A 27,598-nucleotide genomic window follows, 5' to 3' on the forward strand; every position below is an offset into this window, starting at 1 on the left:
AAGGCCAAGTCCTAAACATCAGAAGTGCTGTGTGGAAATTAGCTACAGTGCAGGGAATGAGCACCAGGGAGAAGCCAGTAGGCATGAAGAGTGGTGTGGTTCATAGCTAAGAAGTGGGCGGAGGAGAAAGGTTCAGCTCTGCTTCCACCAGTCTCTAGTTGTGTGATCGTGGGTGAGTGCCTTTTACTCTCAAAGGCATGATGCACCAAACTCATTGACATTATTTCAAGTTAATATTATATCTTTTTGTTCAAATAAAGCACTGATTTTTATAAGGAGTTAAATATAACGCCACTCCCTACTATGGTCTGAATGTGTCTCCCCAAAACTCATATGTTGAAATCCTAATGCCCAGTGGGATGGTATTTGGAGGTGGGGCCTTTGGGACCTACTTTGGACCTGAGAATGGAGCGCTTATGAATGGGACTAGAGCTCTTACAAGAGACTCCACAGAGATCCTTAGTCCCTTCTGATACAGGAGGATATAAAGAAAAGTCTGTGACCCAGAAGAAGGCCCTCACCTGACCATGCTGGTACTCTGATCTCAGACTTCCAGCCTCTAGGACTGTGAGAAATAAATAGAAGCTACCCAGTCTGTTGTATTTTGTTATAGCAGCCCAAAGTTTTCTGAGAGAGAGGGTTATTTTTGGTGGACGGGGAAGAGGGGCAACAAACATTGCCTTACATTCTGGCCTATCAGTGAACTTATTCAAGGTTTTAGTTAGTGAGTGGTAGAGGAGGATTCAACACCGTCTCCTCCCAGAGTCCAAGTTTTTAGTCACAAACCTGAGATGTGTCTCCTTCAGGACTAAATGCGGGCATCACCTGCCCAAGCCCTCCTTGACCAGCATTCCCTCTTTCCCCACATATACATGAGACCTATTTAAGCATCCCTGCTCTGCTTTCCTCATAGAACTTAGCACATCATGCTGTAAATTGTACAGGAGAACTCTTGGAGGGTAAGGACTGTGTCGTACTCATCTGTGACCACAGCATTTAATGCAGTGCCTGACACATAATAAATGCTCAGTAGAAAATATCTGTTGAATGACTGTATACCCTCAGGATGCAATAAGTCCACTTTGCCAGATATAGTGGGTTAGCACCCCAAAATCCATCTCATCCCCCGTCTTGTGTATATCCCTATAATGTAGGTGCTAGAAAGGTAAAAGGTACAGGTCCTAGACTCCCTTGCAGCTAAACTCTGGATGTAATTTAGGTTTGGCCAATCAGATGCGTGGGCATGATTTCTGGAAGGCAGAAGTGAGGGGGCAAGCTTCTGCTGCCTCTGTTGCTTCTGTGGCAAGATTAGTCATGAGGATGTTTGGTTTTTCTGCAGCCCAGTCAGTGGAGGGCCCAGTGCTGAGTTGCTTGATTTGTGGGGATCAAGAGTCAGGGCACAGGGCACCCATTCTGTTGGTTCTGACTGTAGCAGGCATAACTTGTCTTTTCCTAGTCCTAGTAATGCTGGAGTGTTTTAGAACCAAAGCTTACATTTCATAGAAAGGCCAAGAAGAAGTAGAAGATCTCTGGATTGCTCAAGACGTTGGGGTCATTTCTAAAAGCTCAATATACGTAGTGTTTCTTCAGTCCTCCCCATGACTCCACAGCCATTTAATATTAGATATTTCTAGTTAGGACAGTGTTTCAGCTGCTTCACCCAGACAAATACAGTCACTTAAACAAGGTAAAAGGAAGTCCAGTAGACTATGGGGGCTCCATCCCTCAAGATCATTCAAGGACTCAGTTTCCTTTTTTCTTGGTGCCCGCTCATACCCTGGAGTGCTGCCCTTCCCTGTGGTTGTAGCTGTTCACCACCATCATGCCCCACATTACTGTATGTGGGAAGTGGGAGAGAAGAAATGCAGGGGAAGCAGCTTCCTTATAAGGAAAGGAATTAAAGCTTCATGCATCCACAGCCTACTCAACAGGACACTTACAGGAAGATCTAAAAAAGGGTTCTTGACCTCAATCATGCTAAAAGCACATTGGAATTGGATAGACCTCTGTTTACGATTCAACTCTCCCTCCTATGACTCTTATTACTCTATGACCCTGGACCCATTTCTTTACTTTTCTGTGCTTTGATTTCCTCACTGTAAAATACAGATTACGATGGTATTTATTCCACTGGGTTGTTAGAGAATAAATGAGATAACTCATTTATTATTGTTGTGAAATAAGGTAACTCGGGAAGGCATTTAGCACAGCGTGTAGCAGAGTAAGTGCTCAATAAAGAGTGACTATCGGTGAGAAAGAAAAAGCAAGAAAGCGATTTATGAAGTAATGGGGCAGTGGGGGGGAGGAAGACACGAACTAGATACAACCATTTAAACCGACACCATCAATAAAAATGATTTGCCTACTCAAATTCACAAATCTGAGTTGGGAAACTGTCATATCCCTAAAGAGGGGAAGTAAATGAGTTTGTCTGGGGACAGAATTTCTTTCTCCTTCCTCTTCTCCTTCCCCAGAGAGAACTGCTTTAGGGGAAGGAACATCAAGTTTGCTGAGTACCTACTGTGTGCAGGATTCTTTATCAAGATCTTTCTTTTATATCCAGATGTAAATTCTTTATTTATTTTAGTTTTTTTATTTAAAGCCAAGGGCCCAGGATCTAGCCCTTGGTACTTTATTATTATTTATTATTATTATTTAAAGATTTTTATTATTGGGGAAGGGGAACAGAACATTATTGGGGAACAGTGTGTACTTCCAGGACTTTTTCCAAGTCAAGCTGTTGTCCTTTCAATCTTAGTTGCAGGGGGCGCTGCCCACCATCCCTTGTGGGAGTCGAGTCGAACCGGCAACCTTGTGGTTGAGAGCCCACTGGCCCATGTGGGAATCGAACCGGCAGCCTTCTGAGTTAGGAGCATGGAGCTCTAACCACCTGAGCCACCAGGCCGGCCAGGGATGTGAATTCTATTAACTCCATTTTATAGAGGAGGAACCAGGCCTCAGGTTGAGAGCTTCACTGGACATCCCAAGCTCATTAGTGATGGATCTTAGATTCAGATCCAGCTCTGTTGTGCCCACATCGAGGCTTTGAAGGGCTCCTTCAGTGCACTGGTGCCTCCCTCGGCCCAGCCGGTACTCATTGGGCTTGTAGGATGACACAATTCTGCACCAGATGGTTTCAGAAAACACTTCATCAATGAGCACAGGATCATCCACCCATAAGCTAGGTGGTTAAGTTTTATTAGCCCCACTTCACCCTTAGAGGAGGCAATTGAGTTAATTACTTGAGCGGAGAGCCCTTGGTGGTATCAGCTGAGGTAATGATCACAGCTAGGGGCTGCCAGTGCTAACCAGAAGCTTTTGTTCACTACCTTCCCTCAGAGAAACTCCAGCACTCAATTGCTCATTAACATGATTTGGATAATTTTCTCAACAGCCCTCCAGTGAAACTTCCAAAGAAGAAAACTGTAAAAACCCATCAGTACAAATGCTTCCCCCCCTCTCCCCCCAAGTAGTGGAGAAAGACAGATCTGCATTGGAATGCTGGCTGGAGCAGTCACTTGCTGTGTGATCCTAATTTATGATGTTCTCTCTCTAGGCCTTATTGTAAAATGAGACTATAATACAGTGTCATTCATGAGATGCTGAAGGACTAACTGGTAACGTCTGTAGGGATACCTTGGAATGTACCTGGGGTTTAGGTGATGCTTGATGAGGGAGAGAGGAAGGAGGGAATAGAGAGGGGGAGAAAGGAAGGGAGAAACGAAGGAAGGACGTGGTAGGTTTACTGAGTGCCCATTGGGTAGCAGGAAATGCATAAACATTATTTTATTTGATCCTCACAACAATCTTATAAGTAGTCCCACCTTCATTGTACATATGAGGAAACTGAGTCCGAGAGCTTTACTAAAAATTGTACGGATAGTAAAAGCAATGATTCAAACCAAGTCTGGGAGATTTCAAAGCCAGATCTCTTCTCTTTTCTCTTCTCTCCTCTCCTCTCCTCTCCTCTCCTCTCCTCTCCTCTCCTCTCCTCTCCTCTTTCTCTCTTTCTCTCTTTCTCTCTTTCTCTCTCTCCCCCTCTCTTCCTCACTCTTATTTGCCCCTTTTTGTTCTTTCATTCTCTCTCTCATTCACTCTTATTTACTCACTCTCTTTCATTCTTGGTCTCTCTCAGAGCAAGTTTGGTTATTTCTTTAAATAACCAACTAGGAAAAAGGAAAGGAAAAAGACTGAATAAAGATGTGGAAGCCAAAGCAGCAGATGAGAAGTCTGAACCCTGGTCTTGTGTGTGGACTCTGAGCCTGAGAGGGAAAAATGTAGAGAAAGAGTGAGGAAGGTTAGGAAGGCAGAACAGTCTTCCCTCTATGGATTTACATACTGAGGGTCAAGGCCATGGCCAAGGCAAAATTCAACGTCTAACATGTCTTTAGTAAGTGAGGAGAAAATGCTCAACTTTTTTCATCTATCCCTGTTTCACAGGTGAAACTCGAATCTCTCCTAGAGACTTGGTTCACATCGCTATCCCTGCCATTTCAGCACTGAAACTTTGGACAGAGCCCTTTATGTTCTCTGAGCCTCGGTTTATCATCTGTAAAATGGGCATCCTAGAAACATCCCTGTTCCAGGAATTTAGATGAGGATTAAACTAGATTGGGCAGGTGCAATGCTCTCCACTGTGTCTGGCACCCAGCAAGTACTTAGTAAGTGCTCAGCGTACTAGTGCTGCTGCCATCACTAACCCAATAATAGAGCTCTGTCTCTGGTTTTCTCAAAACTCCTTTCTCTGACATGCAGGTCTTTTGCAAACATGCAATTTTCCCTTTCTGCAGACTACCCATGGTGATCTGGCCCCTTTAACTACGGAGATGTCAAGGAATCTTCGTGAATCAGCCATCAAGTGTAGGCTGCTTGACGTGACTGTGGGGTTAACTTACAAGTGACTAATTTTTGGAGGCGCAATTTGGTACCTTCCCACGGGTGGCACCAAGGCTGGGGGTAATTACTGCTGATGAGTTTACTGAGGGGCTCATTAAAGTGTCGGTATTAATATCCATATGAATACTTTCAACAAAACCTTTTGTTCTTGGAGGAGGGGGTGTGGGAGGTCGATACAGGAACTGTCTTGCTTTTCCAAATTTAATTGTCTAAATACAATGCTGTCTCAGCAATGCAGGATACATTTTTTCACTCTTTCTTTCTTCACAAGGCTCTGCCAAAAGCCTACTTTGGCAACAGAAATGATTAGTTTGTGTTTCAATAAACTTGCTCCACCAGAGTCACTTCATCCCAGCAGGCGCACGGGGAGTCAAAATGTGCTCTCTTTAACCAGTTTGAGCTGTTCTTTATTAGAGGTGAGTCTGGGTCAAGGGTTGTGGGAGTTTGGGGTGAAGAGGAGCTTACTAGCTCATAAGGAAGTCATCTGTCTTTCAGTCAATACTTTGGGCTACACATGAATGTCAGGGTCACCGTCTCCCTAAAGTTAGCCCCACCCTCCTTTTCACAGCCTGCTGAATTAATCATAGCTAACCTTGCTTTCAGTGTCCGCACTGTGCAAAGCTTTGCTAAATTAATCTTCATAATAATGCAAGAACTATTATCAGCAGTCTCGTTTTGCAGATATGGAAGCGGAGTCTCAGAGAAATTAATTTGCCCAAGTTCACACAGAAATCAAGTGGTGGCATCAGTATTAGAACCCAGGTTTGAATGATTTGGGTTGAATCCATTTGGACTTGATTCCAGTCTGCTGCTTTTAACTGTGAGCTACAGCCAGGCTGGGGAGCTCCACAGGAAAGGCCAGGAACCTGTTATTTCACCTTCTTACCCCAGGGCCCACCACAGAAATTTTTTCAGGCCCTCTTCACCATCTTATCTCTGCATTCCAACTCTAGATTGGAAATACTGGGGTGGGGGGAGGGGGAGAGAATCTAAGAACCAAAATGTGTCTGTGCTGAAATCTTAAGTAAATTTAGTTAAAAAAAAAAAAAAAAATTCTGTGATTTCTTTGACAGGAAGCAGAGTTCACATCTAGGGCCCATGTTTTAATTGACTATGATGATTTTTTGTTCTGCACCTCGGAAGAGTCTTAGAGACAAGACTAGAATGTTAATCTAAAATGAGTGCAACTTTCTTCTGGAACCATTCCTGGCCAGGAAGGCGATCTTAAACTCCCTTTAAGCTGTTCACCTTCCCTATGTGCTTAGACTGGGTTTGGGGGGGTGGAGGGAGGTCTTTTTATGGGAGTCCCTCAGACTCCCAGCTGCTGACGCTTGCTGTACAGGTAATTCTAACACCCTTAGTTATCCGTTACCTGTCTAAGCCACCTACTAAACTGTAAGTTTCTGGGTTGACAATGTACAACTCATCCCCAGCAGTGTTTGGCGTATATTTGGAACCCAATTAAAAGTTTTTTAAATTTATTGATTGTTCATTGTTTTGATAATACCTACCGTGGTAGATTTCAGCATGATACCAATTCCTCCACCCACCCCACCCTCCACCTCTACTATGGCTAAGCCCCCACCCCCCTACACACACACACACACACACACACACACACAGTTTCTGCTGCTGTAGCTCTGGGGTGAGCCAGAAAAATCTCAATTACAAAAAAAGCTCCAAAGCATACATTCTTCTTTTTAACTCCAAAGGAGAAAGGAACGAAAGTCCTGTTCTGCATTGATCCTATTTATTTTCCTCTCTAAATGTGCACAGAAGACTAGATTAAGATAAAAGTTGGACAGAAGCCACCAAGAAATGATAGCTTATAACGGTTGCTCACCTTACTTCTGAGTAGGCTGGGGGCCTAGAGATTCTGAGCTCCTGTCATTTCCCTCCCTTCCTCCTTCCTTCCTTCTCTCTTGGCAGAGATTGTATCCTGTTGCTCTGAACAAGGCCCAAGAGAAAGGCCAGCAGCAAGTTATTGTGTTGGGAATGAAGACAAATGAGTCCCTTTTCTGTGGGGCTCCTGGCATCCTGTCGGAGGAAGGAAAGGACAATGCTTTGAGCAAGCTGGCTCTGCTGACCCCCTCCTGAAGGGCTCTCCCCTCCCCTTTCCGGTGCAGCGTTTGGCCCCAAAGCCTCCACTTCCTGAGGAATCATTAGATGCACGTGTGAGGTATGTGGTTCCCCCTGCCAGGGCAGATTCCTGGCCCAGCCTCAGGAAGCATAGCTCAAAGAGCCCTGGGCTGGGACCCTGGAACAGAGGAGTCTTGACTGTTTCTCGCTCTGCCATGGTGGCCACTGCCAGATCACTTCACATCCCTGGGCCTCCATTTGGCATTTTTATAAGTGCTTCCTGTGTGCCTGAAAGTGCCACATGCATCAGTGGTTCCAAAACCTTGCTGTGTACCCAAATCACGTGGGGGGCATTGCAGCCTCCCACCCTGAATATGCCAAGCCTGCAGGCGAGGCACATTGAGCAGACTTTTCATCCCTCGGATATATTCTGTGATGATTCAGGGCCGCTGGAATAAGAGGACTATCCCTTCGCCTCTCCTTACCTAGCTCTTTTCTATCCCTCTCTGGTAAATATGTGGGTGAGAGATTGATATGTACAAGGATACAAGAAGCAAAGCAGTAAAGATGAGCAGTTACGAGAGTGGACCCCAGAGACAGAGTCCTGGCAATTAAAACACAGATCGTCACTAGATGTGTGGCTCTGGGCAGAACTTATAGCCATTAGGTATTTCCCTTTATTCATCTGTAAAATAGGAATAATAATAATCATAATAATAACTTCCTAGGATTGTTATGAGAGTTAATTGAGTTATGTTCGAAGCCCTTAAAATAGTATTTGGCAGATTATAACTACTATATAAGTGTTAACTAATATTATTATCCTAAAGATTTACAGGTCTATTTCTCTCCTTCATTGAAGATATAATCAGCATCTTTTCTGGACCTAATACCAGGCCAAGCCCTGGTGATTTAAGAATGAATAAAATGAGTTTTCTGCCCTCAAGAAGCGTAAGGTTAGCAGTGTTTGCACTCATAAAGAACTAAGTATCATACAATATTGTCACAGACTGAGTCCTCCAGGAAGCAAACGCAGAAGGTGTTTAGTCCCCAGGACATTTTTAGGGAGTGCCTGGGGATTGACACCTGGGGAAGGAGGCAAGGTCAGAGCAGCACTGACAGAGTGAGAAGGCAATCCATGATGCAGACCCCAAAACAAATTTGACTGTGCCACCAAGAGCTCAGGACCCAGAATGACCCTTCAAAGTTGTCCAAAGTTAGGCCCAGGTGGCCAAGTCTTCATACTGCTGCATTAATCAGTCACTGAATGTGAGCTGCTCCAGGTAGGGGTGTGACTGGTGGGGGGGGGGGTGTCCCTCTGCAGCTGAGGGATCACGGAAGGCTGTCTGCTCATAGCACTCCCAGCAGCCGCTGGGGTAATAACTAGTTCTTCATTGAAAGGGGATCTGGATGGTGCAAAACAGTGTGCACCCCAAATATGGAATGGCAATTCTGATGAAATGACAAAAGTAGAGATGAGTACTTTAAAAGACGAGTAGTTGATAAGATATTTTTAAACCCCTGATATTTATTTCTATGACATTTTATGTACATGTTTGAAAGCATTCTCTGGTACAAAAGCTTACTCACATCTTCCATTTTAGGGTCTTCAGGCAGACTGGGAAGCCATAAAGCAAAAGCACTGGATTTGGAGCAAGAGAGGACACTGAATCCAGTTCTGCCACAGTTTAGGTGAGAGTCATTGAGCAAGTTGCTCATGTTTTCTGGGTCTACTTTGTGAAAAGGAAACCATCATACATAATTCACAGATTTGTTGTAGGGCTGCAATTAAGTAATAGACATAAAACAGAGTGTCTGGCACATAGAACTCAAAAACTAGTAAAAAGAACTTTAAAAGGAGCAACAACAATAAATATTGTCTTCCCTAAATTACACACAAAAATACTGAGACCCATACAGGTAAGAGACTCTCCTAAAACCTCATAGTGGGTTATAGGTAGATCTAAGACTATGACGGACTTACTGTGTCCAGTACTATGTAACCCCACAGTTTGTCATCTACTTTAGAGCCCATAGAAGTTGAACAACCTCCGAGGGGTCAGGTCAGGTGTTTTGTTTATGGTTAACATTAGAAGGAACCTTAGAGGCAATCTTATTGTAACCTTCATAAATCCAGGGCTCTGTGTGGCTTCGTCTCTACACTGAGTAGACTGTAAATAAGCATGGCTCAGTAGTAATCATGGACAAATTCCCTTTCTTTTTTTCCTTATGTCTCTTGGGAACTTGAATGAAGACCAATTCTCAGCAACACTACTCAGGAAGTCTTTCCTCCCTATTAATTCATTAAATTATAGTACTTTCCCAGAACCACACACACTATGGTTCCAGCAAACCACACACTGTGTGGTTCCAATATTCCCGCAAATACACTGACACTCTCTCAAACTTCAGCCTTCAAGACTTTATTTCCTTTCCTAGCCTTCTCAACTCTTTATTCCACAGATCAACTCAGTTTCCCTTTCAGTCTCCCTTTCTAGTTCTAGTCTGCCCATTTTCCAGATTCAGCATCCCATAAATCAAGGACCCACATTGGCAAAGATGGAACTTTCCATAGATGAACTGGGTGTGAGGGAGGGGAAGAAGCAGGCTAGGGGCAGGGAAAATATTCAAAGTTGTTAACAACTGATATAGTATTGAAACCCATGGGGGTCAAATATATGGTGATGGAAGGAGAACTAACTCTGGGTGGTGAGCCACAATGTGATATATAGATGATGTATTCTAGAATTGTACATTTGAAACCTATATAATTTTATTAACCATTGTTACCCCAATAAATTTAATTAAATCATAAAAAAAAAGAATCAGAATAAATTGGCCAAAGAATTGTATTAAGTTCTCCGAGGCCTCCTAATGCGCAATGACTTAACTATTTGGTTGCTGAAGGGGAGAAGTCTGAGAAGTCCTGAGGTGGAAGTGGGGGGCAGGGTGGGGGTTGGGGGGGGGTGGGATGGTGGAGGTAGCAGAGGGACCACTCGAGGGGCTCAGGTCAGCAGCAGTTTATGAATTATTATGAAAATATTTTAGTTTTCATTATTTTAACAACCGGTACTGTCTTACAGGTAAGTTACAAACGGTCTTGTCTGTCTCTTAAGCCTGAGCTCTTATCACCACCTTATGTACCTCCAAAGGCACGCAAGGAGTTTGGCTATGGGAAACCATAGCAAGTTTCTTCTTTTCTATCTCACACGGGCGTTAAGTATACTGAAGAGAATGTGAGAGCTGGAATCAGAAAACCAAGAAACCTTTCAACTGCCCCTCACTAGCTCTGAGAGCTTGGGCAAGCCTCTTACCCTCTGAGTTTCAGTTTCTTCCTTTATTTAAAGAAAATAATTATACCAGTCTCTTGGAAGGCAGTGACAATTAAACATCATTATACAGGTAAAAGCGACTGGTAGCATGCCTGAAATAGAGTGGGTGCTGGGTAAATGCTATCCCCCCTAGTTTCTGTCTCTTGTGATCTTTTTTTCCTAGTTTCCTGTCCCCTAGCCTAATCCCTTGGGTTCATGTCCCTGAACTAAAGACACCACGGTCAAAAAGAATTACAAAATCCTTTGGAAACATAACAGATCACCAAGATCTGCAAATTCCTGAGCGGAAAAGGTAGTTCTAAAAAAGAAAGTAAAATCCCACGGTCAATCCTTTTCTGCCCAAGAATGGCAGGCCTTCCTTCTTCTGTAACTATAGCGGAAAGCACTACTCGTCAGCTTCGGGGTCAAGGTTAACTGCTTTAGGAAGATGACTGAAATAGCCAGAGACCTACTCTACTAGTCACACACACACACACACACACACACACACGCACACGCACGCACACACACGCACCCCTCTTTGTTTCTCTGTAAAAGGCTCTGTAAGACCTGCTAGCCCAATTCTTTGAAAGCAGAATTAATAACATTTGGAATTTTGATGATTTTGCCCGATTGCTAATATTGCTTGGTGGTCACTGGTATTTTACATCAAGCAGACCCATGGCTGTTTTGTTTCCCCTTCTCACCAAAATGGTTGCTGCTTTGTATCATTCTGACTTCCTTGTTATTAAGAGACCAGGCAAGGATGTTTCCCTACCAATTCAACTTTCCTTATTGATTTATTTAGTTGGTACGTGTCAAGCAAATGCTAGTTTTTAAAAATGGTATTACATGTACAACTGTGGAAAGAGTCTTCATCATTTGAACAAATCCGAGAGAAGGCCACTGTAAAATGTCACTTGTTTATAAAATTTGTAAATTTGTGACACCCAGGTATGCAAAATTACTCCATCAGTTAAGTATATTTCCTAATAGAAGTCAATAAGAAACCTGCTTTACTAGCAATCAATAGGAATGTTCTGTAAATAATCAGACAACTGCCATTTACTGAGTACTTACTATGTGGCACGCCACCCAATGTGAGTGCTGAAGAGGAGTAATGATGGAATGTGACAGAGAAAATCTCACTAGAACACCTTTCAGTGTGCGTCTAGATAGGGCTTTGATAGGCTGCGTGCCTAGGGTGGGGCAGAGCTGAGAGCCCTAACTATTAAACTCCCTTCTAAGGAGGAGCAGCGGGACAACGTCAGCCCTTTGGGTTTGTGGAGTAGGGTGTGCAAGTTTAGATGCAAAATTTGGTCAAGAATTGAAAAGGGGTGAGAGACAGAGGCTCCTGGGAAAACTTGGAAGTGGGAGAATAGAGCGTCACCTGGTAAACAGACCAGCAAGTTGAGGGGCAGTGCAGAAACTAGATTCAGGAGAAGAAAGACGTCAAGAGGATTCCAAACACTTGTCCTGGGATGTGTAATGTAAATGACCGCCTCTGTCTCCCTGATAACATCTCCAGGAAACTCCATCTTTGGTATGGATGAATTTCTTTGTGAGAGCACAGAGGCGCTGAGACCTGCCTTAAGACTGGTCTGAGGCAAGGGTGGGACTGCAAATACTGACAGCTCACATTTAAGAAATAATAATAAAAATGATAATAGTAACAATAAGCTCCCTCATTGCTGAGCACTCCTTAAAGCTAAGTTCTTTGTAGATCTTGTATCAGTTACTCCTCATTGCTACACCTTAGCTCAGAGAATTATCCCTCAGGATATAACTGAGGACACTATAGCTCAGAGAGGTTAAGGAACTTGCTGAGAATGTTCAGCAGTCCATGGAAAAGCTGGGCTGAGAACCAGGTCTGTCTGACTCCAAAGTCGGTCCGTCTCCAGCCATTACTGTGCTGCCTCTTCAAAAGTAGAGGTAAAGGGCTGCCATCTGAATCAGGCAGTAGCTTTATCAGGATACATCTTCCATGTGGGACAGTCAGTGTGTTTGACCATTTCCATTCCTGGCTCCCAGGTCTCTGGTGTCCCAGAAGAGCCTATTGATTTCCAGGTTCCTTCTTCATAGGGTACTTGGGAGGATTAAATAAGTTCAGACATGTTTTAAAAAATGCTTAAAGCATTGCCTGACATTGGAGGTGCTCAATAAATGTTATTCATTATTAGGAAGACCTTTATATGTGGGCGTTTTTCATTTAATTCTCACAAACATATAGTGGATGCTATTACCCCCATTTTACAGACAATAAAACTGAGGTTCAAATAGGTTAATTTGCCCAGGTTCACACCAAAGAGTAAATTATAGAGCATGAATTCAAGCCCCCAGTTGAGGGACTACAGATTTGTCACTACATCTACTGTCTTCAGCTCCCTCCCTCTGACTCTAGCTCCCAAAGATTCTGGATTTGGGAAACGACAGGCCCCACACTGGTTCGAAGTCTGAAGTCCACTTACAACTCAAGCATTCATGCTGAATCACAGCACACACTGTGTGGACTTCCTAGATTCTGCTCCTCTCTGTATTGCAAGGGGCCAGAGATGGAAGCTGGCAAGTCTGGCTTCTGTAACATCCCATGTTCTGGCGTGGATGTGAGCATGCAATGTTTAGTCTATTGTTGGTTTCCAGCAAGTCTGGATTTCAAGCCCTTTTCCTGGAGGATTATGACTTAGGAATCCAGAACAAATGGCTTTTCCAAAGCACTCCTGGTCATGTCTTCTGCGTTTATTCATGCTAAGATGTTTTATCATGTTACCTATCCCAACTGATACAACCAAAAATGTCAAATATCATGGTGGCAGGGATTAAGTGACAGGCAACTCAGAGGTGCTGTGTGCAGAGGCATGTGAAGCCCATGCTCACTCCCCAAAAATGTCTTTTGAAATTGAGACCTGTTCGCAGTGACCACATTGAACGTTCACAACTATTCATGACAGTTACAGCTATTCTAAATTTTGACAAGGGCATTTGGAAGTACATAGTGATGGAGTCTGGAGTCCAGCCATTGACTCTAAGGAGACGAATCCCAGCTCCATTACTTACTAGATGTGTGACCTGAGGCAAATAACTTCATTTGTCAAGGACTTGGTAGCCTCATCTATAAAAGGGAAATAATAATAGCTTTACTATATTTCATAAGGCTATTGTGAGGCTTAATGAGCAAGTACATATACAATGCTTAGACGTGCTTAGACACGTGGTAATAGCTCACTACTGATTGGCTTCTATTATTCGGAGCCCATACCTCACAATTCTTTGAGGGATGTAATCATTTGGGTAAAGGCGATTGGTATAATGCTTGGCCCAGAACACGCACACGCTCCATACTATTCGTCATCAGTACCACTGCTGTTGTTACTGTTGACGTTTTCATTACTGTGCCTGGAGTATTTTACCTTTTATTCACTTGTTTGTTCATTCACAAACCTGAAGTCGGATGCTGTTCTCCACACTGGAATGAGTCAGGCACCATCCCTGGTGTCTGGAAGGTCACAAAATCATGGGGGAGGCTAGCTGGTGAAGAGAAGCATTTTAGCCATGGGATGAGATGTACTGGAGCCAGTCAAGGGGAGATTGGTGGAAGCAGGAACTTCTGGACCGGGAGTAGAGAGCAGGAAAATCTCCATGGAAGAAGGCACCGAGCTGAGGGTTGAGGGAAGTGTGGGTGTTCACTGGAGAGTCCAGGGGAGAGGGAGGTGACTCCGGGCAGGCAGCCTTGAGATATGAAGCCGCAAATGTTGAATTTGGCCAAGTGCAGAGGGTTTAGGATGGCTTATGCACGGGGACAAAAACATGGGAAAGGAGTTGAGTGAGGGAAGAGCTGGCTAAGGCAGAAGGGTGGAGGGCCTTCTCTGCATAGTAAGGGTGTGGGCTCCATCCCATTTGGAAGTGGAGAGACACACGTGGCCTGTTGGAGAAGTAGGAAGGTCTGTGGAGCTGGAGATTCAGAGGGGGAGGGGCAAGACTGAAGGGAGAGGCATAGGAAATAAGACTGGAGAAAGAGGCAGGGCCTGATCGCCAGTGTAATAAGCCCCCCATTTCCTTGCTCACAACCCCTATTCTAGGGCTCTGCCTACCTTGAGCACGTCCTGAAGGCCACTGTCGCACAGATTGAACCCAGAGGAGTCCTCAAATGTCCCTCACAGTGGCAAGCCTCCATGGCTCCATGTTAGTAGCTGCAGGTGTCACTCCCATGGCCACAGGTTCTCTGGCTTCAGGGCCCCTTACGTCACTATGTATCTGACCTCCCCCCTTTACCATCACTCTTCGTCCTCCTAAATTTAATTTTTTTAAAATTAAGGTCCTAGGGCCTGTGATCTGACAAGAAACAAGCATTGCTTTAAAGGTTTTGTTTTTCACTCTTAGGATGAAAAAAGGAAAAGAGACTTCCCACCCCCATCTTTTTATTTGGAAAATTTTCAATTTACAGAAAAGTTGCAAGAATAATACACTGGAGCATATGCCCTGTGAGCAGCTCCACTAAGTGTTCACATCTGGCAACATTTGCTTCCTTTCTCTCTTTTCTCTCTCTGTCTCTCTTTCTCTGTGTGTGTATTTATCCATTTTAAGTTTTTGCTGAACCATTTCAATATTAGTTGCAGACATCATGATAGTTGGCCCCAAAGTATTTTGGCGTGGATCTCTAAAGAGCACGGGAATGGGAATATTCTTCAATATAATCACAATTTTCATAGTTAAGAAACTTACATTGGTAATATACAATATATATTATATATTAATGTAATATTCTATAAATATTATACTATCATATAACATGAAATCTATATTCAAATTTCCCCATTTGTTCCAAAACTGTCCTTTATACCTGTCCTGTTTTGTTTATCCAAGATCCAATCAAAGACCATGCATTTTAACTAATATGTTTTTTCGTTTCCTTTCATCTAGAATAATTCCCCAGCATTTTTTTTTTTAAAGTTTTTCATGCCAGTGAAATGTTTGAAGAGTCTAGGCCAGTTGTTGTGCAGAATATTCCTCAGTTTGAATTTGTTTGATTATTTCTTCTTAATGATGTTCAGGTTAGGAAGTTTTGTCATGACTAATACACAGATGAGGTTGAATCCTTCTCAGTACCACGTATCAGGGGTCCAGGATGTCCCATCGTTGGTAATATTACCTTTGATCAACTGGCTAGATGGAGTCCACCAGCTCTCTCCACTGTGGAGGCAGTTCTATGCCTCTGCAGTTGATAAATAACCTTGGCAGTGGTACTTTGGGACTGTGACTATCCTGTTCTCCAATGTTTTTTCCCTGAACAGTTTTCGCATCCATTGATGTTTCTTGTCTGAATCCATTATTACGGTGGTTATAAAATGGTCATTTTCTATCTTAGCTTTCCTGCTACATTTCTTATTTGATGCTATTTAGTAAGGAAGAGCTTTCTTTCCTTGCCATCCACCTCCAGGACATATCCACTTCTGACATTCTTGGTGCTTGGGTTACACTGTCCAAGATTCAAATTCCATTCAAATTCAAACTCCAGTTGGTCCAGCTTAGGGGAAGGTGATGCAAGTTAATTCTCAGTCCCACTAAGCCCGGGAAAGGGGTCATTCCTCAAAGAAAACTTGAGGTATAATCATTAAAACTGGAAGCCAGGTAGGCAAAAGCAGCAGATACCCATTATAGCAAGAAGTGAATATTGGTAGGACTACTTTCCATCACTGCATGAGATATTCTAGTCCCCAAAATAGCAGTGGTTTAACAACAATAGGAAAAAAAAAATTTACATCAAAATATTAGTAAGCTGTTCAGGATGGTTCAGGGCTCACAGTGGCCCAGACTCCTAGCACGGGCTGCATTGTGTGTGGCTTTCATTCCCAGGGTTACCTCTTGGTCCCCGATAACTCCTGTAGCTCAACTTTTCACCACTGTATTCCAACCAAAGGCAGGAAAAAAAAAAAAAAAAAGTAGAAGAAAATTGTACTTCTGCCCTTTAAGGATATTACTGGAAGTTGGACATACCATTTCTGCTGGCTTTCCACCAGACAGAGCTGAGTCACATGGCCATACCTACACACTGGGGAAATGTGGTCTTTATTCCAGACAGCCTCTTTCCCAGCTAAGGATTGGGGGTGGGGGTTCTATTAGTATGGAGGAAGGGGAAACCAAACTGAGAATGATTGGCACTGTCTTCCACAGATTCCACAGGTACTTGCTCATTTTAAAAGGGAGAACAAACAAAACTCAGTGAAATTGAACAACCTGGTAAAGGTCACGTAGACAGTAAATTATTGTGTCTATTTGATTCCAAACAATGCTATGCTAGAGTGATTCTGATTTTGTCTCATCTGATCCTCATTCTAACTCTCCGTGTCAATACAGTTGTGCTAGATGGCCTTCTTTGTGGAGCGAGTTGCAGCCGCATGACACAATGACTCTAGTGATATCAGGTCTTTCTTAGAAATGTGCTGTTCATTTCTGGCCAGTGTTCCCTAGACAACCAGCATAGACAGTTGAAGTCCTGATATGTACGTGACAGTGACAAGAGATGCAGATGGAAAATAGAATGACAGTGGGTGTGTGTTGGAATGTACCCCAGCCTGAGAGCCTGGATACCGAGTTTCTAGTCCCAGCTCCATCACTCACTGATTGTGCGATCCTGGTCGGATCAGGACCCACTGGTCCTCAGTTCCCTCCTCCGTGTGTTCCCTCCAGCTCTGATGCTTTCTTATTTTAGGTAATATCTGCTTGCATGATGACTCAAACTGGGATCTGTATTATAAAAGTATTGAAAGCCTCCACTTCCCTATGTGGTACAATTTTAGCATCTGTTGAATTGCAAGGCCTGGCTTGCTAATTGGGTTTGCATTTTGTTTTTGTAAAATCTTGTGTGATTAATGGGAACTATTCGTTACCCAGAAGCGCTATGATTGCAGGAATCGTGTTTGATTTTCTCACTGTCATATTCCTCGCAACTGTCACAGCTCCTGGTACATGGTGAGATCCACAATATTGACCGACTTATTGACTGACCTAGACAATGTCCTTGCTAGACAGGTGTGACACAAATTATTCCCTTCCTCCCCCTCCTCCAGAGCAAGCATGAGCCTCAAAGGAAAGAGTAAGGAAACTAGGATTTACTCAGGACTTAGTTTGCAATTTACCTCATTTACTATTTACAGTAACTCTTCAAGGAAAATATTATAATCCCCTTTTTTTATGGATGAAAAATCTGATAGTCAGAAGGATAAAGTAACTTGTTTAAGATGACATAATTTCTAGTAAGAAATGCTCAGAAATTATACAAAGAAAACTACAGATCGCACCTGAAAGCTATAAACATAGACCTGAACAGCACTTATGCCACTTGCTATTATTGCTCAAAGCAATTCACAAGGCCATCCCAAATTCAAGGGGAGAAGAAATAGATTCCACCTTTTGCTGGAGGAGCAGCAAATAATTTGTGGCCATAAAAATCTCCCTCAAGTATGCGCATTTCCATGAATGGATATGGAGTGACTTCCAGGAAAAAAAAAAAAGCAAAGTGCAAAAGTATATATAGGGCATTACCTTTTGTGTAAGAAAGAAGAAATAAGAAAACACAAATGTATCTATCTGTTTACCTTTGCAAAAAGAAATACAGGAATGATAAACTAGAAAGCAATAAAATTGGTTACCCACAAGGGGTTGAGGGAATGAGGTGGAAAGGATTAGAGAGGAAGAACACATCTCTGCATAGTTTTGACTTTGGAAGCATGTTAATGTTCTAAATATTCAAAAAAATTCAATCAACAAGGAAAAATGTAACATTGAATACAGAAATAAATGAAGCCCATAATTTCTCCAGATACTCTATATAAGACATTGGCACAATTGAAAAAATTGGAATGCAGACTGTATATAAAAGTATTCTATTAATTTTAGAGTTCCTGAAACTACACTGAGGTTATATAAGAAAATATCCTTGTTCTTAGGTAACACACATGAAAGTACTAAGAGGCATAATGTATGGGGCATGATATATACAATCTACTTTCAAATGGTTCCAAAAAACAAATTGTGTATTAATATATAACATTAAAGTGTCCCAAAAAGCTTAGTGCAGTTTTAAGGCTTTAATAACTTGAGCAGTATAACTACTACAAACTTAAAAACAGTATCATTTTAAAGTGTACTTATAGTTCTTTTGTATTTATTTAGTTTTGTGACTTGTGAATAACTTTTTATTCAAATTTTTTGTTTAAGAATGTAATTTTGTGTGTGTGGATTAACATTTGTCCTCTTTAGTCAGAAGGACTGACTGAAACAAAAAAATGGAAAGAGAAAGAGAATGAGATACAAAATGTGGCAAAATGTGAAAAATTGGTGAACCTGAGCAAAGGGTACCCAGGAGTTTCCTGTACTAGTCCTGAAGCATTTCTGTTAGGTTAGAATTATTTCAAAATAAAATTAAAAAGAAAATAAAAATTATCCAGTTGGTAAGTGAATAAGGGATCCATGTTTGGTTCCTAGGGTTGTCTGATAGCAAAGCTCAAGTGTCTTCTTCCTCATGGCCCTGTATTTCATTTTAAGTAGGAGGGATGGAGTCACACTGACCTGTGCTCACTCTCAAATCATTGGGCCCCATCAGAATCGTGGGCAACACTGGCCAGGACTGGGCAGTCAGCCTGCAGCCTTGGAGCAGAGCAGGGGAAAAGGCTCCCACTGCCCTTGGCTTTGAGGGACTCACTCTCTAATCCACTGAGCTAACCAACTCCAGACCTTTCCCTACAGAGAACTGTGTAATAGCCATGTAAAAGCGATGAAGGGGATTGCTTTGGAAACTTGTGTAAATAACTCTTTTGGCAGGAGAAAGATTGCCAACACCTGCTTTTTGTTTTCTGGTATTTATTAGAGCCACCCTGTGAGGGACCTCTAAGCTTCCTGGATCTTATTCATTTATCTGAGTTCATTCTTGGTTCAGGGTCTGCACTGTTGGGGGTGTAGAAAGAGTTGGCAAGGATCAGAAGTGGGTCACCGACGCTGGGTTTTCAGTAGAGTGTGGTTCAGATGTCCCCAGCTAGACAATAGTGATCAGAAAGCCAAATCTGATTGTCCCATGCTTTTCCTAACCCATTACTTCCTATTCCCCTCTCCTCACAGTCATTTATTAATGTATCCACCCAACTATCTATCTATCCACCCACCCATGACCCAGTGATAATAATTAGGCCCAAACCATGATAGGCATTGTACTAGATGCTGGGAATAGAGTGATGAATAAGACTGGTCCTTGCCTCCAGGAAGAAAAAGGGACAAACAACTGAATATAGCATGGTCAGTGCTGTGGTAGTCATAGGTACAGGGTACCGGAGCAGAGGGGCCCCTCGCGGAGCCTGGTGAGGGAAGTCTTTGAGCCTGGAAAATGGTGGGAATGGTGTGTTAGGCAGAAGAATAGCACGACCAAAGCCAGAGTAACCTATACTCTTGCTACTCAAAAGTGTGGTCCATTGATATGCAGATGCGGCATCACCTAGGGTTCATTAGAAATGCAGACTGTGGCCCCACCCCTGAATCAGGTTCTGTATATTGACAAGATCCTGTGCACATGAATATTTAGGAAGCACTAATCTAAATGCCGTTTCTTGGGGAAATTGCCTGTGGTTTCTCCTTGTTGTGCTCTGAGTTGAGAACTCCCCTTTCTTCATTGCAGACTTGAAGGTTCAGCTCTGGGCTCTCCTTCCGCTCCCTGACTTGTTTCAAACACCGACATCTCCATCTTAAGGTTTCTGGGAAATGAGAGCCTTCCTCTGGAAGAGTTGCTATGTCTAGTTTTCTTCGAGCTATATCCCTGTCTGTACTTTTTGACCTAGTAATTCCACTCTGAGGACATTTGCCCAAAGGGGGAAAAAAAAATCCAAAAGAAAATAATCATTTATACTCAGATGTTTGATGTTTACATCCATGTCATCTTCAATCATAAACAGTCCGAGGAAAAACAACCCAAATGCCCAGCCACGGCACAGGCGTGGGGCAGGGAGCTGCTTTTCCCTAAGTGCACTCGAGGACAGCCAGGCTGCCTCCAGGGACAAGTCAGGATGTCATGGAAAGTGTCCTGGCTGGGAAGTCAGGACACCTGGGTCTACTTTTACTTCCATCCCTCTAGACTGGCTCCCCCTGGGTGAGCCCATTTCGTCTGAGGGCTTCAGGTTCTTCTGTGATCTCTAAGCTTTGGCATGCAATCTGTGCTCCTTCGCTCCTTGGTGCTCCAACCCAAATCCTCCACGCATGCGCCCCCCCTTCCACACAGAGCAGAGAGGCTCAGAACACGAAGACCCTGGGGGCTCAGTGTGGAAGCAAAGATTCAAGCAGAGCCCACAGTAACTACTGCAGGAAGGGAGAGAAAAAACAACATGTATTGAACTCGGTGCAGACTCTGTGACACTCATAATGGCTAATGTTGACTCAGTGCTTGCTGTTTGCCAGACCCTGTGTTAAGTGCTTTCTGTGAATTAACTCACTTAATCCTCACATCAACACTATACAGTAGGAGTGATTATTCCCCCATTTTCCAGATAAGGTTTAGGAACACGTCCAAAATCACGCTGCTAGAGGTGGCAGGAGCAGGATTCAAACCCTCGTCGTTTGACTCCAGGACTCACACACTTAAGTTCTAACCCCATGGTGACCCCCCCACCCCAGGTCAGCGGCATAAGCACCACCTGGCACACTGTTAGGAAGGCAATGCTGTCCAGACCCACTGAGTCAGAAGCTTGGGGACAGGCCCAGCAATCTCGGTTTTAAAAGCTCCCTGACTCAGGTGATTCAGATGCCTGATAAATTTCTTGAAGCGCCGTTCTAGCTACATGTCGCTTTTAGTATTTATAATAATCCCTAGAAGTAGGTCTAAGGAATACCATTATATCCCCAAGGCAGTGGACGCTCCAAAGGGTCACATGGTCAGTCAGACAACCAGAAAATGCCGGAGTCTGGATTTGAACCCAAGTCCACTGATACCTGCACACCAGCTCTTTCCAGTATACCATGTACGTCTGCCAAAGTTTACCAGAAGTAGAAAAGAGGAAGGAGGAGAGGAAGGCACTGGCCTGATGTGAGTGGGGACTAGGAGGAGGGTAGGGAAAGAGGATGCCTGTGGGGAAATTAACTAAACCATCTCCCTTTGGCCATTGTGCCCCTGGGATGGTGGTGGCCTTGGTTCTGCCTGGTTGGCCAACCTCATGTTTGCTAGGCTGCTGATTTTCCTGGGCCCCACAGCACAGGGCCTATTTTTAGCTCAGCCCTGATGGGACATGTTTGCTGGGTGTTGCCAAATCACAAGAACAATCACACCCTGGTAGCAGGCGGGCTCTGCTTGGCTCACAGACCATGCAAGGCTGCCTGGGCACGCACGCAGCCTCCACCCAGATGCTGGTCCCACCTGGACCAGCCCTAGGTGGGAGAAAGAGATTGCAGGGGCATTCAGGCCATTGCACATCCTTTCTCTGGCCACAGGACGCTGTGGCTGAGCAGGCGATCCAAAGTCAGAAGCCCAGACGGGCACTGTGACTTATCCCTGGTCACCGAGCCAATGGGTGGTAAGGTGGAAATCAGGACCCACGCTTCCTGACTCCTTTACCCCTGCAATGCTGACAATCTTTGAGTTCTCCAACGTGTTTGTGTATTTGTGTTCTGTCTGCTTCTGCTAACAACAAAAACAACAACAAATCAGCCAAGGAATGCCAATGCCCATTCTAACAGATGGAGCTTCCCAGGAGGCAGTTTACTAAGGGAGACAGCAAACCAGAGACCCCATGAGGCGATTCTATGGACAGCAACAGCAATCCAGTGAAACTGGTAAAAACAGACAAAATTGTGGCTCCTGGTCACAATTGTAGGTGGTATTTTAATGATAATTCCCCCCCCAAAAAAAAGTTAAAAGTTTCTTCCCCTTTATTATCTAATACCTCATCATAACTTACCTGAGAAGGAAGAAGAGCCAGAGACGTTTTATTATTATTAATTATAAAATGCTAGTAATGATAATAACTGCTATATTTGGTGTCAGGCTCTGTGATTTGCATTCATTAGGTCATTTAAGCCTCACAATAACCTCACGAAGTGGGTAACATCAGCCTCATTTAACAAACAGAGACAGAAAGGCTCAGAAAATGTCAGTTGCTCAAGACACAGCTAGTAAGTGTCAGAGCCAGGCCTCATGATGCCCAAGTATGTCAGCTCACCCACATGGCACCCTCCCTCTCGAACAGAAGACACTAGTTGGAAAGCAGTGGACAAACAGATGGACAAACAGACGTGAGAGCTGCCTTCACGTACCAAAAGGGATTTTTAGTAGAATGAGGAATAAGCAAGACCTGTTTCCTAGCCGAACCAGGCAGCAAATATGAGTCAGTGTAAGAAATGAGCATTGTGACTCACAGAGCAGCCTCAGATGTAGCCTCCAACTCTGGAGATGTGCAAGCAGAAGTTGAAGACAATTCATCTAGGATGGAGTGGAAAGAGGACTGCACTGGACAGTCCCCAAGATGCCTTCCAGCTCCGAGATTATGTAGTGTGTGAGCACGTTAGCATCTGCACGGTACATCACACTCAACACTTCTCCACACCCCACAGACCACCCAGCACAGGCCTGCCTCGGCAATGGTGAGAAAATGTTTGCTGGGGCATGGCTTCCCCAGAGATGTACTCAACTTCCTCTGCAAGGGCCTCTGAATGAGCCTTCAAGGAGTAGCTCCCTCTTTGCCACACTAGTAGGTCTCAACTGTAGCAAATGGTGACCTAGAATAATTTTTATTTTCCAGGCTCTCCAGCCCCTAAGTATGGCAGTGTGACTAAGATCTGTTAATTAGAAGTAAGCAGAAGTGGAGTGTGCAAATTCCAGGAAGTGTCCTCTTCTCCCATTCTCTGGCCTGAGAAACAGATCTGATGATGAAAGCTGGAGCAGCCATCTTGAATCATGAGGTGGAAACCATGAGCTGAGAATGGCAGAGCAGTAAGATAGCAAGAGCCTGGGTCTGACAATCAGGGAGCACACCTACAAGGCCTGTGCTGCCTACACTGACAGGAGAGAAAAAGAAGTGTACTGTTATTTGGGGGGTTTTAATTGTTACATAGTTGAAAAAATTCAAAATTCAAAAACACCCACATGAGGAAATGATTGTGAAAGAAAATCTGAAAAGACTGTTGAGATGTAAATAATTATAGAAGAAGAGAAGGAAAGGGGGAAAAAACGGGGAGAGGAGGAAGAGGAGGAGGAGGAGAGGAGGAGGAGGAGGAGGGAGAGGAGGAGGAGGGGAGGAGGAGGGAGTGGAGGAGGGGGAGGAGGAGGAGGAGGAGGGGGGAGGAGGAGGAGGAGGAGGGGGGAGGAGGAGGTCCTCATTGACCTGGTGAGACTGGTCCAACAGGAGAAGCTTGGATGGGAGATCTCAAGATCTTAAGAGATGTGAGGCATCTATTCTCGGGTCCTCAGTGCTGGTGAGACCCTTCTCAAGGAGCTGGGTTTTCTAAGAGTCCCATTCTGTGAGTCCCATTTGGATTAATGCAAAGTTTCAGAAGAGAAGGGCAACCTGGGAGGAGGACAAAGACTCCACCCTCTGGAAAAATTCACTGAGCTAGGGTAGCAAGTCTGAGGAAAGGAAGTTCAGAGATCTTGGGTCCTGGTGTCCCATTTTCGATGGGCTGTCATGGGAACACAAATGAGTAAAGTTGGCCAGCTGCAAGAGACAGTAGGGAGTGATGAGAATATACACAGAGGCAGCTGAGTATAACTGACTATTACATGTAGGGATCCAGGTCCAGACCATCCAGCTCGTCTAGAGAAGATACAAATCTGGGTTTTCTTGTGAAGTCTCACAATTTTTAGGTTAGGAAACTTACTCAAATATTTTCATAGCTCTGTACCAACCAACACTATGCAGACCAAAGAAAACATATATCTGGAAAAGGAGAGGGTCACAGAGCTAACAGTTTACAGTCTTTAGGGGAGATGATCTCTATGGTTACAAAATGGTCCATAAATCTGGGGTTGGTTGACTCAAATGGTGGGTCTTTCTAGTGCCCATTATTATTGTTCCCGTCAGCCAATGCAGAAAGGCTGAGAACACAAGGGGACTGGAGTCAGACAGATCTGGGTTCAAATCCCAGCTCTGCCACTTTATCGTTCTGTGACCTTGGATAGGTTACTTAACTTTTGACCTCAGGTTTTTCAGCTTGAACTAGTAGGTGAATTTATTAAGTTTACAGGTGCTTTACTTATTAACCTCTTTAGTCCTCTAAACAATCCCATAAAGAGGGGGAAAAAAGTACCATTACCTCTATTTCACAGCTGAGAAGACTGAGGCAGAGAATAATTATGGTGCTAGTAAATAGGAAGCTGAGATGCAAACTCAGATGTGCTGTCTCCAGGGGCTGTGACCTAGACAATTTAGTGTACATACTGGCTGGAATCTGAGAAATGTGGATAGTAGTGGGAGTGACTCCCAGGATTTTTATGAGAAAAATGAGGATGTATGTAAGATAATTAGCCCAGTGCCTACATACACTAACAATACAATAAAAGGTGCTTGTCATTATTATTATTAATAATTTCCAATTTTCATCCATAGTTCTCCTCCTTCTCTCTCTCTCTCTCTCTCTCTCTCTCTCTCTCTCTCTCTCTCTCCTCTATTCTCATTCTCACTATTATAATAAGAATTATTGCAACATCCAGCTCCAGACAAACCCCTTCTTTATTTGCCTTCAAACCATGGCTTATTTCTATTTACCTTTCTGTTCCCTGCAATCCCTCCCTAGTCTCTCCCCTACCTTTTTTGTTTAATCCTAGGGATTATTATCAGGTAAATCTATCATTAGGTAATGTTTTAATAACACGTTTCTTATCAGATAGTGGATATTACGTATTCCCTATATCCAGCCATGCTTTATGGTAGATATTACCTTACAAAGGAAATTCATGACTCACAATTAACTGAACAGCCGACTGGGAAGCCAGGGAGTTCTCATATGAAAATTATTATTGTTTGATTGACTTTTAACCCACCCACTGCCTGAGGGTCCTTTGAGTCATGCTGTACATATGTAGTGTGCAAACTGGCAGGGGCTGATTGGCTGGGGATGAAGTCAGGGTTATTTAATATCCTATATTTATAATATCTACTTACAAGGGAAAGAGCTCCTCTGTTTTATGCAATTACGTGTAATCAGGAATTTGCTGGCAACACACACACTCACACAGACAATGGGTTCCACACCTCACCTGCCCCAGCAAGCCAAGAGAGATACCTCCCAGTGCCTTCCGTCCATCCCAGGTGTGAGATGTATGGAAGGTGCTCAGATTGGGCGATTGTTCACGCCTGGCTTGGAACCTGGCACTGCCACTTACTTGCTATCTAAATTTAGACAGATAAACTCTCTGAGCTTCAGTTTTACCCCCATGGAGATATCATGAGGATTAAATCAGATAAAGTGCCTGGCACACAGTAAAGTGCTCAAAATATGGCACTGCTGAGGGGCCATAGATGAATGGGAGACTCGGGGAAATTCTGCTCCCAGACAACGGTGGCTAAATTTTTGAGATCATGACTGGAGACGTACAAGACTCATTTTAGAACCATCAGTTCTCTGGTTTGTATTAATAGGTCTGGAAACCGTGCCTCCTCCACACAACAAAGCTGAAATCGAGGTTACCTGTCCTGGAGCAATTACTGCATGTCAGGGACTAGGACAGGTAAGTGCAGGGCCATTTAGAGAACAGCATCATAGCATCCCTTGCCACCATGGAGCTCACAAGTAACCAAGATTCTCGAAGTTAGGTGTCATCTCCAGACCACCTGTCTGAGTCACCTTGATTCCTGGGCCTGGACCGCAGACTTATTGAATCACAATTCCTGGAGGAGAGGGCTCAGGTCATGCATTTTCACCAGTTCTTCTGATTAATCTCTTTTTCATTAAGTTTATAGATGTGATATTGGCTAATAAAATTACGTACATTTCAGGTGTACAACTTTATAATACAGCATCTGCATATTGTATTGTGTGCTCACCACCCAAAGTCTAGTCTCCTTCTGTCACCTTGTGTTTGACCTCCTTTACCCTCTTAGACATCCTCCTAACCCCCTTCCCATCTGATTGCCACCATTCTGTTGTCTGTATCCATAAGTTTGGTTTATTTGTTTGTTCTATTAGCTCATTTGTTGCTTTTTGTTTTATATCTCACATATGAGTGAAATCACATGGTTCTTGTCCTTTTCAGTCTGACTTACTTCACGTAACATAATACTCTCATGTTGTCACAAATGGCAGTATTTCATCTTTTTAATGGCTGAGTAGTAGTCCATTGTGTATATATACCACATCTTCTTTATCCAATTATCCATCAAAGTACACTTGAGTGTTTCCATGTCTTGGCTATTGTGAATATGTTGTAATGAACATAGGGGTACATACATCTTTATGCATAAATATTTTCAAACTTTTTGAGTAGAACCCCAAAGAGGAATTGCTGAATCACATACTTGCCAGCAGTTAGTGGCGTCCAAGATTTATTGTGCACTGACTATACATTCCTTCATTCAACAAATATTTGCTGAGGGTATTTCTGTGCAAGGCAGTGTGCTAAATGCGCTATGTGCATTGTTTCGTTTAATCTCTCAACAGAGCTATATGGTAGGTGCTGCCAACTTTATTTTTCTAGTCGGAGAACTAAGGAAAATGCACACTTCACATGACTAGATATGTTAAGTATCATGACAAAAGTACAGAAAATGTGCTTTGGAAATCCCCCCAAAAGAAGCCATATCTAATTAAGAGAGGTGCAAGGGAGGCTCTAAAAAAGGGCCAGATCAAAGGTCATTCCAGCATAGTTTTGGGTTCCTTTGGGGACGGGCAAGTCACTAAGGCGTGAAGAAGACAGCTCCCCACAGCCCTCCTGGTTACAAGGTGTGGGAAAGTAGGTGAGCCACTCCTCATGGAGAGTTACGTGTCAATAAGCCCTTTGCATGATTCTCAGAAACAACTGATAGCTTAACAAATAGTATATGCACCAAGAAGGAAGTATTGACTTTTGCTATTGGATTATGAGGGAATGTGAGGTGCTTTGAAAACAAATCATCATTCTTCAACTGTTTTGAGTTAATGATATTCACTGTCTCTAAGTAAACTAAGTCCGTGTGGTATTTGTTTTTACAGAGCTCTGAAGGTGAGGCTTATCAGGTAGATAGGATGAAAAAGACAGAGAGAAAGAATATTCCATGTTGGCGAGGGTGTGGTGAAATGGACCTCCTCAGAAATTGCTGAAATTGGTGGGAGTGTAAATTGTTACACCCTTTCTGAGGGTTATTTGGCAATAT

The 27,598-nt window shown here is 43.5% G+C and overlaps 1 long non-coding RNA gene across 1 annotated transcript in view; it reads left to right on the forward strand.

The window, feature by feature from the left end:
* Positions 1–26,177, forward strand: part of LOC109453069 (uncharacterized) — a 280,383-nt gene extending 254,206 nt beyond the window's left edge. Inside the window, exons 6-8 of the long non-coding RNA XR_012497234.1 lie at positions 6,826–7,075; positions 8,580–8,667; positions 25,889–26,177. This is a non-coding gene — a long non-coding RNA (uncharacterized LOC109453069). The remainder of the gene's footprint in view (positions 1–6,825; positions 7,076–8,579; positions 8,668–25,888) is intronic.
* The last annotated feature ends 1,421 nt before the right edge of the window (positions 26,178–27,598 follow it).

This window comes from Rhinolophus sinicus, linkage group LG06, assembly GCF_036562045.2.
Source record: "Rhinolophus sinicus isolate RSC01 linkage group LG06, ASM3656204v1, whole genome shotgun sequence".
Classification (NCBI taxonomy): domain Eukaryota; kingdom Metazoa; phylum Chordata; class Mammalia; order Chiroptera; family Rhinolophidae; genus Rhinolophus; species Rhinolophus sinicus.